This window comes from Mchenga conophoros, linkage group LG3 (assembly GCF_057382185.1).
Source record: "Mchenga conophoros isolate Kocher_MC1m ecotype Shallow Benthic linkage group LG3, M_conophoros_male_GT1.1, whole genome shotgun sequence".
Taxonomy (NCBI): Eukaryota; Metazoa; Chordata; class Actinopteri; order Cichliformes; family Cichlidae; genus Mchenga; species Mchenga conophoros.
The window spans coordinates 84,876,943-84,891,587 of record NC_140528.1 but is presented as its reverse complement, the minus strand read 5'-3'; positions in this window follow the sequence as shown (position 1 = coordinate 84,891,587).

The following is a 14,645-nucleotide window of genomic DNA, read 5'->3' as shown; positions in this document are numbered from 1 at the left end:
CTGAACACATCGACATTACTTTACAACACTTCTATCAGCAGTGTGATGTCCAAACCCATGACCAAGCTCTAAAGTCACTAACTCTTATTTACTTTTATTTATTCCTTCATCTAGAAACAATGACCTACGTTAGTTTGCAGTACGTTTACTGATTGGTTTAAACACATTTGTTCTGTTCGTAAGCACGCACATTTAGTTTACCTAATTCATTTCTCTTTTTTTGGTTTGTGATTGTGACTAATCCTTGTTTCTTTTACTGGTTCCTTACCTACAATCATCCCTCGGAGTCGCCAGACAAAAGATGATGGCCAGGGCTTAGAGTACTTAGAGGGGACTGCACCACCAGTTCCTGCTTGAGGGGGAGAATGTGTATTTTCTTTAATTACCGTATTTCCCGGACTACAAAGCGCACCTGAATATTAGCCGCACAAGCTAAAATCAGGGGAAAATCCTGTTTTGTACATACATTAGCCGCACCTGACTAAAAGCCGCAGGTGTTTCAATATTGACTTATCATATGTAAGAGAATATGCACAAAGCGAATTGTCAGGAAAGAGATGGCTGTTTGGAGACACACCCCTTTTATTAATATTTTGATTCTCCAGTGTCGGAAACGAACAGGCTCAGGATGGCTTCGTCATCCACGCTCAGCTTCTTTCCTTCGTTGTCACTTTCAAAACCAAAGAAATCCTCATTGTCATTGTCAGTGTCGGAGTCGAACACCCTCTGAAGGGCCGTGGCGGTGTCCTCCTCTCCATCATGCAGCAGTCCAGCCCTTCGAAATCCGTTGGTGATCGTGGATGTTTGCACACTTTTCCACGCTGTCAGAATCCACCGGTAGAGTTGAGCATAACTTGCTTTTCGCAAGTTTATCGCCGCTCATCATCCACGCCTCCCGCTGAACGCGTAGCGCTACTTTGAAGTTTGTTTTTCGCGCTACTTGTACGGCACTATGTTGCCTGGCGGATGGACATGTGACCAACATACCACTCTTGAACCCCGATCCTTCCGCCAGGCAACGTAGTGCCGTACAACAGCGGAACAAACAAAACAAATCGTCTTACGATATGACAAAAATCATGGACAATCTATAGAAAAGCCGCACCTGACTAAAAGCCGCAGGGTTCAAAGCTTGTGCAAAAAGTAGCGGCTTATAGCCCGACAATTACGGTATCTAGCCTTTGTATTTAACTAAATATTTGATCTTTAATTCGATTTTTCTGTTTTTGAGAGTAACCAGCAGCGTGTACCTTGTTGTAAATCCATGCACACCTCACTGCACTGCACAGCATACACTGCATTGTTTAGCTTGTGTCTTTTGTCCTTGGCATAAACCGCTTTTTGTCTGATGGTGTTGCTTGTTCTGAAGTAGACTGGATTGTCATTCTTTAAAAAAAATTATTGAGTTTCTCTGACAAACCTGTCAGATAAGGGATAACAGTGTTGTTCCATTTGTCTTTGTGTTTCTCCCTGGCCAGTGTCTCAGGTTGTTTCTTATGTGTGTTGCTGATTTAATGGAGGTCTAGTTTGGATAACTACATGTTTTAAGTGTTCTTCTGCACTTCCCTTTGACTGTATATGTCTCCTGATAAGCCTAGAACTGTTTTCCAGCGTGTGCAATGCAAATTTGGGGGTTTTTGTTACCAAGAAAATTCATCAGAAAGTTGTCTTTTGTGGTCTTTCAGGACTTTTAGTATTGTTGAGCTGGCTGGTACATTCATTCTTCTAAAAATGTAGCAAATTTATTTATTCAGCCACTACTTGTCTGATAGGTTTATTGTGGGCCTTTAAACTAATGGTGTGTCTTTGTCATTGTCCAAAAAGGGACCTAGCTGTAATTTTTTTTGATTAATAATAATAATGATGATAATAATAATAATAATAATAATAATAATAATAATAATAATAATAATAATAATAATAATAATAATAATAATAATAACTAGTGATTAAATCCAAAATGGCATATAAATAAAGCCTAATCTTAAAAACAGATAGGGTGTCTGTCTCCCAAATCCAAACTGGGAGCTGTTTCCACAGATGAGGGACCTGGAAGTTGGAGGCTCTGTCTCCCATTCTACTTTGAAATAACCTAGGAGCCACAAGTAACCCAGCTGTCTGAGAGTGAAGTGCTCTATTGGGGTGACACGGTGACATGAGGTCTTTAAGATAAGATGGGGCCTGATTATTCAAGACATTGCAGATAAGAAGCAGGATTTTGTATTCAATTCTGGATTTAACAGGGAGCCAATGAAGAGAAGCCAGTGCAGGAGAAATATGATCTCTCTTTCTACTTCCTGTCAGTACTCTTGCTGTAGCATTTTGGATTAGCTGAAGGCTTTCCAGGGAGTTTTTAGGACATCCTGATAACAGTAGTCCAGCGTAGAAGTAATATATTCATGAATTACTTTTTCAGCGTCACTCTAACAGACAGATGTGATGCTGGATGTTTCTGATATTGCTTAAATGGAAGAAAGCAGCCCTGCATATTTGTTTAATATGAGCATTGAAGGACATCCTAGTCAAAAATGACTCCAAGATTTCTCACAGTGTTACTCAAGGCCAAGGAAATGGCATACAGAGTACAGATCTGATTTCATGGATATATAAAGCTGGGTATCATCTGTGTAGCAGTGAAAAAGTATGCTCTGCCTTCTAATGATGCAGCCTAGGGGAAGCATGTATGATGTAAAGAGAATTGGTCCTGAGAGAGAACACAAAGAAGTGCTTTCTTTTTTAAAAACAAAAAAAAAGCCCCTTAAAAAAGAGAAAAAGACAAAGACTGGTCAGACAGATGTTATTAGTTTAAAGGCCACAGAAAAACAATATAACCTTTTGCACAGATGCAAAATCACAAACATACAGTACAGTCTCCACAGCCTGTTTCCTACAGCACCGTGCCTATGCATATGCTCAACATCTATCAATTTAATATACCTTTATATCTGAGAGCAACCACAGCAACGGCAACACTATGGAACTGGGCAATTAGACAAATACATCAACCATGGAGATTCAACAGCACATGCTTTTTATGAGTCTCCTTACATCTACTTTCTACAAAATACACAGATAAACACTATTACAGGAGACATCAAAGTGCTGAGACTAGATATCGCTCCCCTCACGTATGTCTCCCATGAGTTGGTTGGGAGCCATTTGTCACTGATGAACCCCTCAGGCAAACACAAGGGAGAGATTTATTTGATGTACCTCTAACATGGTTTCTCCATTGCTAGAATGCTGTGAATGTTCAAAAGCATGACTATAGCTCTTGCAGCAGAGATAGAAAAGAAAGCCACATCTGGTCCATTTTCACTCATTCAGCTCATTTTTCCTTTCCCGGTATCTTGTAAAAAAAAAAAAATCTTCCTACTGTATTATTCAATCTAAAGGCTTCACGGCTTAACATTTTTGTGGAATCCAAGCCAGCCTTGAAAGTCACAAAAAGATGTCATGATGTCAAATTCAGCTCTTATGTGTTTGTTATTTTTCCTTCATTTTTTTAACCATTTTATGAAGCTAAATGTATTAGTGCGACATGTTCCTATTTCAATTGAAAAAGCCAATATCTTTTTGTAACTATTAAGAAAATGATTTTAAACTCTGCTGTCCTTCACATGTGCAACAAACCAGCATAACCAGGCCTAACTCTAATTTAAAACTGTGAGCAAGCTGATTTAAGCAGTTGGTGCTGAAATGCTTTATTCAGTGGAGCAGACTAATAACTTTACACTCGAAAATCTCACATTGAATTCTTTCATAGTTAGTTATTGGAACTAACTTAACCAGGCAGCTTTTAAGGTTTAAAATGGTTCCACTAAAATGAAAAGTAGAAAGGAGGAAATATACCACTTGTAATGATATATATACCGTCATCAACTTCGGAGTTAGTCCCATATTTAGTAAGGGTCTTCGGTTAGGATCTGTTTGTCTGGCACGACGATGGGCCACAAGGCCAGCCTAATTACTTGCTAATGGTGATGTACCAGATGTGGTTCCTTATCTGGAGAGTAGAAATGGGAGAGGATAAACAAAGACCATACTTGCTATGCTGTGTGTTTATATTATTTGCTCCATTTTCCATAAAAATGCAGTTATAGAAAACGCTATTTATCTACCCTTCCTGCATGATTATTTCTGCATGACAGTAAACCTTATCACATTGTCATTTCGATAATCCCGTAGGATTTATGTTATTATAAACTCAAATACTGTCAATAGTGCCTAACTGCTATAAAGCAGTCAAGCATTTTGAACATTATGAAGCGCCTTGAGGCGACTTTTATTGTGATTTGGCGCTATATAAATAAAATTGAATTGAATTGAATTGAACTTTTACATTTATTTGGAGCCTTTAAATATAACCTACAGCAACTGTATCGCTTTTTGCATTTCTTTGACATGACACTTTTGAGTGTTACCTGATTACCTGCCTCCTAAAATAAGTAAATATTGTCTTTACTGCAGCTGCCTTGTCAATGATTTGTGATTTTTGAAGGAGATGCACAAAGCAAGACTACAACAGTTTTCTGAAACTGTTTTTGTGAAACTATATGTTTGCACAACTCGGTATTTGCTGGCATATTGGACTGGTTGGTCAATCAGTCAGGCTCTGCTCACAACTGACATTTGAGGATTACCCGAAGCAATTCAGAGACATTAAGTCATAGCGATTGTTAGTTCCAGTCGAAAGACTTATAAATATTATACTTTCTGCTGTATTATGAGAAGTGTTGGGAAGGTTACTTTTAGAAGCTATTCCACTACAGATTACAGAGTACAGTATTCTGAATACTTTGGATAACTTACTATATTGTCATGCTTCTTACAACTACATGAATGTTACTGTGTGATTTATTACTATTACTGAATGCTACTCGCCACCAGGCTAACATTGTTAGCTGGCGTTAGCTGAGGTTAGTTCATAGATCGCAGACTGTTAGACTTTATAGATGGCATTAACAACCTGCTAGCTGCAAAAAATCACGAGCAGTTCTGAAAGCAATCCGAACTATTTTTAACTCCTAACCCTCTCAAGGCAGGCGTTGCCGATTTGCAACAGTTAAAAACTAACAACCTGATTACCCCACATACATATTTTGAGTTTTTTTTACTCAGAAGTACCACTGCAGGACTTGGTTGTGCCTTAGCAACAAAAAGTTTAATTTGAGCCTGAGAGGGTTAATATAAAATGAGTAACAGTAGGATGGACATTAGGTAAGGCTAGACTTTTTTGCAGTGATCTTGTATAGAAAACTATTTCTGTATCAGTAATATGTTTTCTTTTTGTCTGACTTCAGAACTGCACATTATTATTTGCAGCTAGCAGGTTGTTAACACATCCTTCAGTAACAGTAATAAATCACACAGCAATAGTACATCAAAGATACTGAAGTGGCACATAACCTGGGTAGCTATACTAAAACAAGGTACAGTGGAACCCCGGCTTACGAAGACCCCATTTAAACGAAAAATTCAAGTTACGAAGGCACTTAACGGCAGTATTTCTGCTTGTGGTACGGCAAAATGCCCACGTAACAAAATCCGCTGGCTCTGATTGGCTGAGCCCAGAATGCCCAGAATGCCTTCCGAATCATGTGATGAGCTCTTGGCTTTTGTACTTGCGTCGCTGTTCCAAGTGAAAGGCGTACTGTTGTTGCAGTTAGCAATTAGCCTGCCGTTCATTCATAATGAGGCCGTACACGTACATGTACATGTATGCATGCATACGTATGCTTTCTTCAGCCTCCACCACCTCCGCCACCTCCTCCTCCACCAAGAACTTTGTCTTCAGCCAGCATCGCCTCAAAATGGTGATGGAAAAAGGCGCTTCGATTTACGAACATTTTGACTTACGAAAGACCCTCTGGAACGAATTCATTTCGTAAGTCGGGGTTCCACTGTAGTTGCAGTAGGCTAACCTTGGTTTTAAAAAAATAACTTATTTCCAGATGTTTCTTTAGGTTGGAGGCGGAGTGTTTTGATGCTGAGAGCAGCTTGGTTGCTGGCAAACAGAGTCGCATGGTCAGCTTTCCCGTCGGAGCCTATTATTGTGTGTTTTCTTTGGGTTACCGAAATTAAAGAGGGCATAGCCTAACATATGAAACAGGAAAGGACTGCCATGTAATCCATTTATTTCAACAAAAGTAACTGTATTCTAATTATCACCTATTTAATGGAATACAGTTACTCATATTTTATATGTTAAATACGTAACACCAGTACATGTATTCCGCTACTCTCCAACACTGGATGTAAGTTGTATTTAGGTTCTACTTTATTAGAACTTACTGGAGAGTAGACATAGGAGAGGGTATACAAAGACCATTCCTGCTGTGTGTTTAGATTATTTGCTTGATATCAAGTGATATTTCATAAAAATGCAGTTATAAAAATCACTATTTCTGTTCTCTTTTTGCACGATTATTTCTTTTTGTTTGTGGTGTAGTTCGTTGAAATCTATATATTTGCTGTTCACCAGTTTGTAGTGTGCAGCCACTGTTTTTTCCATTAGCACCAATAATAAACAAAGTATGCTTGGAGCAATTATTATGAAATGCTCAACTCAACCTGAAATTTCATTTGATTGCAATTAAAAACAAAAAAAGATATAATGGTGGATGAGTGAATGAATGGAATGTAAGCTGAATGCATAGATCCTCAATGCAACCAAATTGCTGAGGGAGGCAATCATATTATATATGGAGCATTAAACACAATCCCATTTCTAAATGATCCTCAGCACATAAAACACTGATTTATACACATTATTTACTTTTTAGAACCATGTGACATTTGGCTGGCTGGAAATGTTGGTAAAATCATAGTTAAGTGTTAACTCTGAGGTCTCACGAGCAGCAAAAAACGGTTCTGACTCAAACCAGATCATGACTAAAATTATTTTTATATATATACCCCAACAGCTATTTCTTTAAGTAGCCATCACTGCATTTCCCATTGTGTCACACTGATTTTAAAGCTATTACAAATGGAGCTATTTGAGAGTCTGGCAGTAGTTCTGTGCACAGTGAAGAGATAATTGCTAAAGAACCCGTGATGCTATGTTGTGACAACATCACTGCTGATAGTGGATGAGAGGAATCACTTGTGTGTTAAAATTACCATTCAAACTTGGCCAATCAATCGTGGCAGGCATTTAAATGTTAACGGTTAAAAATGAACTGCTACACTGTTGGTGGACAAGTGGTGCTTCCTAGTCAATGCAGTGTTTATTCACAAACCGTTTAATTGCTGACAAGGGCATGTACCTTCGAGTGAAGTGACTACAGAACAAGAGATATTTACAGCTATTTTTTCCAACTGAGAAATCACCGAATAAAAAAAAATCAATCTAAGAGAGGTCCCGCATTCATCATTATATGACAGAGATATATGTCATGCATGGGAATGGCGCAGAAAAAAGCCATTATCATATGTCATATCAGCCATGGAGTGCTCAGTTTCAATCTAATGAAAAATCTCACAACAAGATCTCAAACACACAGTTTCAAATGTCAGAGACTGCAGACCACTGCTTGTGAAGTGCACAGCCTTACAATACGTCAGAGCCAATTGAAATGATAGAGAAATGGGAAATCCTAACAACAAAAGGTCTTATATCAACAGTCATTTCATATTAGAAGCAATCCACCCTTACTTTAAGGCAGCGAGCTGTGACGAGGGTCAGGAGCTTGCAGTATAAGCTGTGGTGGACGGGAATGTGTTTCAGAGAGGATCAGAACGGAACAAGAGAATTCCATTAGCCTCAGCCTCTAAAAAGACATCATATTTATCTTTTGTACCATAAACTACCCTGTATCTTTTCCTTTTCCCTTCACTCAATTCACTACTTTTACTTTCATACCACCCTTTTCAGCTAAATGCTTTGCACTTGCCTGCCTTTTCTCACTTTTCCCTCAAATGTCACGTCATCCCTTCCCCTCCGCCTTAAATTTCTGTGCAGGAAGAATTCAACTTCCACCTACACTGAAAAAAAGGGATTGGTCATCGCTTGGATTTATGTAAGCATCTTGCGTGTATTTAACACAATTACCTTATGCTTTAAAGTTAAGTGTAACTATATAGTGTAGAAACTGCATGATATGCAGAGAGGGTAGATTAAATTGTTCATATCATGTTCGAGTGAAGTAAGTCAGTAGCAATGTTGAATCTCGCGACACCGCAAGGAATATCAGGTTTGAGGAAGGCATCCATCTCAGTCAAGTCGAGCAGCCGCCTCTACTTTTTTTGGTATACTGAAAAAAGTAAATTGGGTGGTTGTTACATTAAAAAAGTCTACCTTGTAATTTGAACACAAAAATTTCATGTTTCTATCTTGAACGTAACTAAATCATGTAGGATCTGTACGAAATTCAACAACAAGATGACATGATACAATCTAGTATGAGTGGTTAGTTGCTGGACTCATGAAATTCACAAGATTGCACAAGATTTCAAACTGCAGGAAAATCACTGGAGTTATAAGAGGCAGACAACTACCACACCGCGTGTATGCTATCGCTATTTACTCTATTTATTGTGGTTTAACCTGTCAAGGACAAAAACACACAAAAGATTCTGCATCAAGCCTTGAAATCATAGCTTTCCTACTTTTGTTAAGCCTGGCTTGGTAGCATGATGGTTAGTGCTGTTGCCTCACAGTAAAGAAAGTCCTGGGTTCAAATCCACAATCTGGCTAGTTTGCAGTGGTTTCTCTCTGGGTATTCTAGTTTCCTCCCACAGTTAAAAGTCAAAAGAGTTAGGTTAGGTTAATTGGTGATTCTAAATTACCCATGAATGTAAGTGAAAATCGTTGTTTGTCTCTATGTGATAGACTGGTGAGCTGTCCAGGGTGTACCCTGCCTCTTGTAACCTATCACTTCAGGGTTATGCCCCAGCCCTTCTGCAACCAGGATAAAGATAAGAGGATGGTAGTTATTATAGATCCATTTCATTTTTATGCTAACCAGACTCTAGACTTTGTTGAACATTATGTAATATGAAGACAACATGTAGTATTTAAGTGACCAAGTAGTACTGGGCTAAACGTTATTGAATAGTGTTGAAATAAAATAACAACATTACGAAGGATTAAAATATTCTTAGAGCTCACCTTACTTCATCTAAACATGTTTCAATCACGTTTTATCAACACAAAATGCACAGGTTTATTGAATATGAATAAGTTGTGTTGATTTAACTCAGTTGTTTAAGTTTCTGCCAAAGCAAAACAGTTGTGTGCAACCAATGTCCACTATTGAACTAAGTAAATCCAACATGGCCTTTTTTTCAGTGTGGGTTACATTTCATTTTGCTCTATAAGGTATTTTTTTCTGCTAAAAAAGGCAATAGTAAAACCTTAACAACAAATGGCTGGTACTCAGCTGAAATAAACAAAGGCATTTACATGAAGGTTGTTCTGTCAGCTTAATTAAAGCACTGTGGTTTTAAGCAGCTTTGCTATTTTTTTTTTTTTAAAACAGCACCACTAAAAATTGCAAAATGTTTTTTAAAATGTTCCTGAAATACAATCAAATGTCTGCTGCCTGTGATTTATCTCTGCAGAGTAGCTACTTTCTCAAACATTGCTTTCTTCTTAACCAGTGTTCTAAGTTCAGCTGCCTTTTTGCTTTCTATACAACAACATTATTCAAAAGGCAGTGACAGTTGTGCAATTCAGGAAAGCTGTGGCTGGCCCCTCAGTAAATCTAGTAGTGTTGGTAAACACACTGCTAAATTTAAAACTCATTTTCAAGCAAATATCTTGCAACCGCGACTGTAATTTTCATATGTGTGGTAAAAAGGAGAGAACCAGGAAGAACCTTTAGAGAGGAAAGGGAAAATGAAATAAAAAAATATTTATATTTAAGAATTCTATATTGTAACTGCATTAAAAGTGACACCATCATGCACAGTTAAAAGATATCTGTTTAACAACCTAATAAAACAAATCATCTGTCTTTAACTGGATCTAAGATTATTTAAATAAAATTTCAAATGAACAACACCATGTCAACATTTAACAAAAACTAAACCAAAATGCAAAAGCAATGTGTGTAAAATTAAATACACCCTTCAAAAGCTTGTAGAGCTACCTTTAACTTTACCTTTAACTTGATGTAATCACTTTCAGCATGATTTCAGTCTTTCACATTATGGCAGGGGAATTTTGGCCTTCTTCACAACACTGGTTCAGTTTATTGAAGTTTGGTGCCCACAACCATGGCAAAACAAGCCTAGATTATGATGAGATGAGATGAGATAGCCTTTATTTGTCAGTTGCAGGTCTTTTGCCCACAACCGAGATGACAGACCTTGCCAACCGTACATACAATACACAAACATCACATTGGGGAGACCAGTCAGGCTAGGTAGCGAGGAAAAAAACATTGAAATGTGTAACACAGAAGGATAATACAGGAATGCACAGATATCAACACACCATAGCACAATAAACACAGACAGCAACATGTGAAAGTGTTCCAGTGTGTACATCTGATCTGGGACCGCTGCAATCTTCAACTGCACCTCCAGCTGACCCGATGTCCACATCAGAGGGGAGGTAAACAATTAACACCCGTCCACCACTATGGTTTACAGCTGGTATGAGTCATTCGTGCTAATATGTTTTTTTTGTTTGTTTGTTTGTTTCCACCAAATTTGGCACCATTATGGTCAAATTAGATCACTCAAAAAGAAATTTAAAATCAGCAAAATGATTGAAAACTTTTGAAGCATAAAACCTCAAAAAGAAAGAACAAATGCAGCATTCTGAACTGCGCCAAAGAGTAAAACACTCAATTGTTTTGTCTCTCTTCCAAAGGAAAGAAAAATGACTCTCTTCAAAGTTTTTGTTATTAAATGAACTAATATTTAATCAACATATTGATTTATCTGCTCTTACAGAGACCTGGTTGTTGAATATGTGAGCGAGTCATTCATTTAACATTCCTGTGGATGCTGAAACCAACAGCCTCAACACTACATTTGATCAATTATTAGAGTCAATTGTCTTGATGCCTGCTCAATCATCCAGGTAAGTAGATCTCAAAAGGTTGATTCTGTTCATCTGGATGTAACATTTTCAGTGGGAGAAACGTTTCGTCACTCACTGCAGGTTTCCCCAATCTCATAAACGGCACATTTTCACAATGAGCTGTGAGGTCAGTTGCTTGATCATTAATTAATATGCAAATTGTCATTACCATTGATCAACAACAACTGATCTAAGCCCATCAGTCAACTGGCTTCTCTCAAAATGTAAATGAGCCCAGCTACCACTTTAATCACACTCTGGATGCTGTTCTGACATATGTCATAGAATTTCTTAACAACACTTACATTTACAATAATGGATAACACAGCAGTGGGCAATACATTTCAGTATAGTAGATGTCTTGCCAACAGTGCTACAAGTATGTTTAAGGATACAGTTTCTCCAGTGCTATCTTCAATGCAATTTGCCAACACAAGCCAGAGCAGCTGCCTAAACTCTACTTCTCACTGCAACAATGGATACTATGGCTCACAAAAACGCAAACAAATGTGCACTTTGAATCAGATAAATCATAAGCTGGAGACGAAATAGCATCTCAGTAATTTAGAAGATTAGCCTGGAAAAGGAGTTTGTTGCTCTATAAAACACAGCCCTCTGTAAAGGTAGGACATCTTACTGTTTATCACTGATTGAGAAAATAAGAACAACTCTAGGTCTAACAGCTGACTGATCATCTGCAGAGGAATAGTTTATTTCTCTTATTCGTGAACAAGATCCCGAGATACTTAAACTCCTCCACTTGGGGCAGTAAACCCATCCCTGACCTGGAGTGGGCACTCCACCCTTTTCCGGCACAGGACCAGGGGACCAGACTTGGAGGTTTGAGCTCATTCTCGCCGCTTCACATTTGGCTGCGAAACTGGAGGCTACCACCTGATGAACCCAATAGAACCACATCATTAGCAAAGAGTAAACATTAGTAAAGTACATTACTTCGTAATTGTTAGCTGCAGCAGACATACCATATGATTGGTGTATGAACACTGGTGCTTCCGGCAGACTTTGCGTTGTGCTACAAATTTATGTCAAAAAATTCCTTCTCAATTCTACATTGATTCGCAGCTCTGCATGCACATTTTGATTAAATTGTTTGGAGCTAGATTACATGTATTTATTCCCCGTGTTTGTGGCAATGAAAACGGGACAATTCTCTGTTTTGCGTTCGATTTGAGAAAATAGATCATGCAATATTTTCCCTGAGACATGATTACAACAGCCAGGTAATGCAATAGAATGTAACATCAACACAAAGGAAAGCTGGTGTTCACATCTGGAGGAAAAAGGGTTAAGTCCACAGTAAACAAGTTGTAATGAAAGACAGACGAGATGGAGAGATAGAGAGAGGAAGAGGAAGAAGGGGCAGGAAGGGCGTTCAAAGGGTTTGTTCTCGCATTTGAAAGGAGAATTTACAACAAGAAGGCAAACAACACACAGCAGCAGGGCTTTGAAGTGTCTGGCTATGTGTGGAGATGCCGGTGCTTACATGCCTTGATTAGCTGGAGAGAGTTTCACACCCCCTGCTGTACATGTTGTTGCTGTGATACCCTCACCAAGCAGGGGATGTGGTGATAGTCAGAGACTCAGCTGGAGCTGTCTTCATGAGTGTGTGTGTGTGTGTGTGTAGATGTGCATATAAACGTCTGCAGAGTTGGGTTACGCATTAGCATGTGTGCACGAGCAGCTCCGGTAGGTGATGTAAGGCAGTGGTGTGCAGTGGCGGAGAGTGCAAATGCATGTATTTGTGTGTGTTCGTGGGCCAGACTGTCGGCATAATTGGATTGACAGCTTCAACTGTGAAGGGTGCAGCAGAGTCAACTGGTGTGTGTTCTTCGAGAGCTCTCCGTCCTCCACCTCCTCCTCATTGCCGTTCTCCTCTTTTCCTCCCACCTCTTTCTGCTGTGATCCTAATCAAGAGAGAAAAGCCAGCTTGTGGTCGCAGAGGATCTTACTCTCATGGAAATGAAAATAAAAAGGAAGAGGACAGACTTGAAACATACAAATATCTTCAAAATTCAAAGTGTGTGTTTGACATGGAAAACTGAAGAAAGTGTACCAAACCTGAATCTTGCAAGAAAACCAACTCTACACATGTTTTTAAACATACAAACATGGACTTTTCTAGGAAGAGGTGCCTGTAAAAACTGAAACATCCAATGCAGTTGGACGTTAGCTAGCATTTAACCTGCCAGCTCACGCTTAGCAAATTGGTGTGATGCTGGATTGCACTGATGGACAAATAGAGCAGGTAATCTGGTGGATATGCTACGAGTGATCGGGAGTCTTATGTGCTGCCTTTTTACATTCTTCTAAGCAGAGTCTAAAACATTACTTTCAGCAGCGCAAACTCAAGTGAAGTGTGCTATTTTCTGCTATGATCTATAGAAAGGACAAATGTAGAAAATCCTTTGACCTGTTTGTCCGAAGTTTGCTCAAAACTTTCAGTAAATTACAGGGTGTTGCCTTGCTGAACGTGATAAGTTTGGCGTTACTGTTGCCAACAGGCAGTTTGACCAGAGCCAATACAAACCACAGTAATCGCACCAGAAGATAAAAAAGAAACGTTTATAGTCTTTTGTCAGCTAAATAGGGTGAAAAGCCAGAAGATGTGATAATTACTGAAATGCGTGCATACTTTTACACAGTCTCAGAGAGAAATGCACATGTAAAGAATGGAAAAAGAGCTGAATACAGAAGTCCAAACCACTTAGTTTTCCACATTTGTACACCTGCTTCACTGGGTGGTGTCAGAATATTGCCAATGGTTAGTGTATATTAGCAGTTTTTAACAAATCAAATATAATTCTTGCTTAACTTCTATTTCAAGTTTCTCATGCTAACCTTTTTACATGATGATAACACAAAATTTGCTCATGACTGTTGAAGGCAATCACATTTAGTGAAACACTCCTAATATTGATCGGCTAATTTCTTCAACTGTCGCACACAGTAGAGCCCACACATTTCTGCGGGTTCTTTCTGCTAAGTTACCCAAAATAAAAGAATACATGTAACGCAATTGCTAGACATATTGAACATATAATCCAAATACATTTTTAGGAGCAACCGAGGTCAAGTATTGTGTGCGGTGGCGTACATGGGTGCAATTTGTATCCACTGAGAACATTGCTATGGAACTTGTTGTATGTAAACATAAAAACATTTCTATCTGTGCTCAGATGGCTGTAACTTGTTGAAAAAAAGATAATGTATGAAAGAATAAAGGCAATAAAAAGTTCTACAGGACTACATGATATATTTGAGTCATGGCTGTGATTGAAGAGCAAAGCACTAAAATGGGTTATGTATGTTCATATTGGATCATGATCATTTTATTGTTGTGAGAGAAGTATTTCTCTAAAATGATTCCAGGGATCCAGTTAGTGGACAAGATTTAGTTTTGATGGATAGATCTCATTGCATAAACTGGATTACTGCCACATCAGGTGACACGGATACTGGTTTGTGTGTGGACACTTTTAAATTCATGGTCCTTTTATTATATGCCTTTTTTCAACATTGGACACTTAAGAAGCAAACAAGGCTTAATGGAGGTTGCTACACAAGTCAACAACTCAGCTATCAGAAC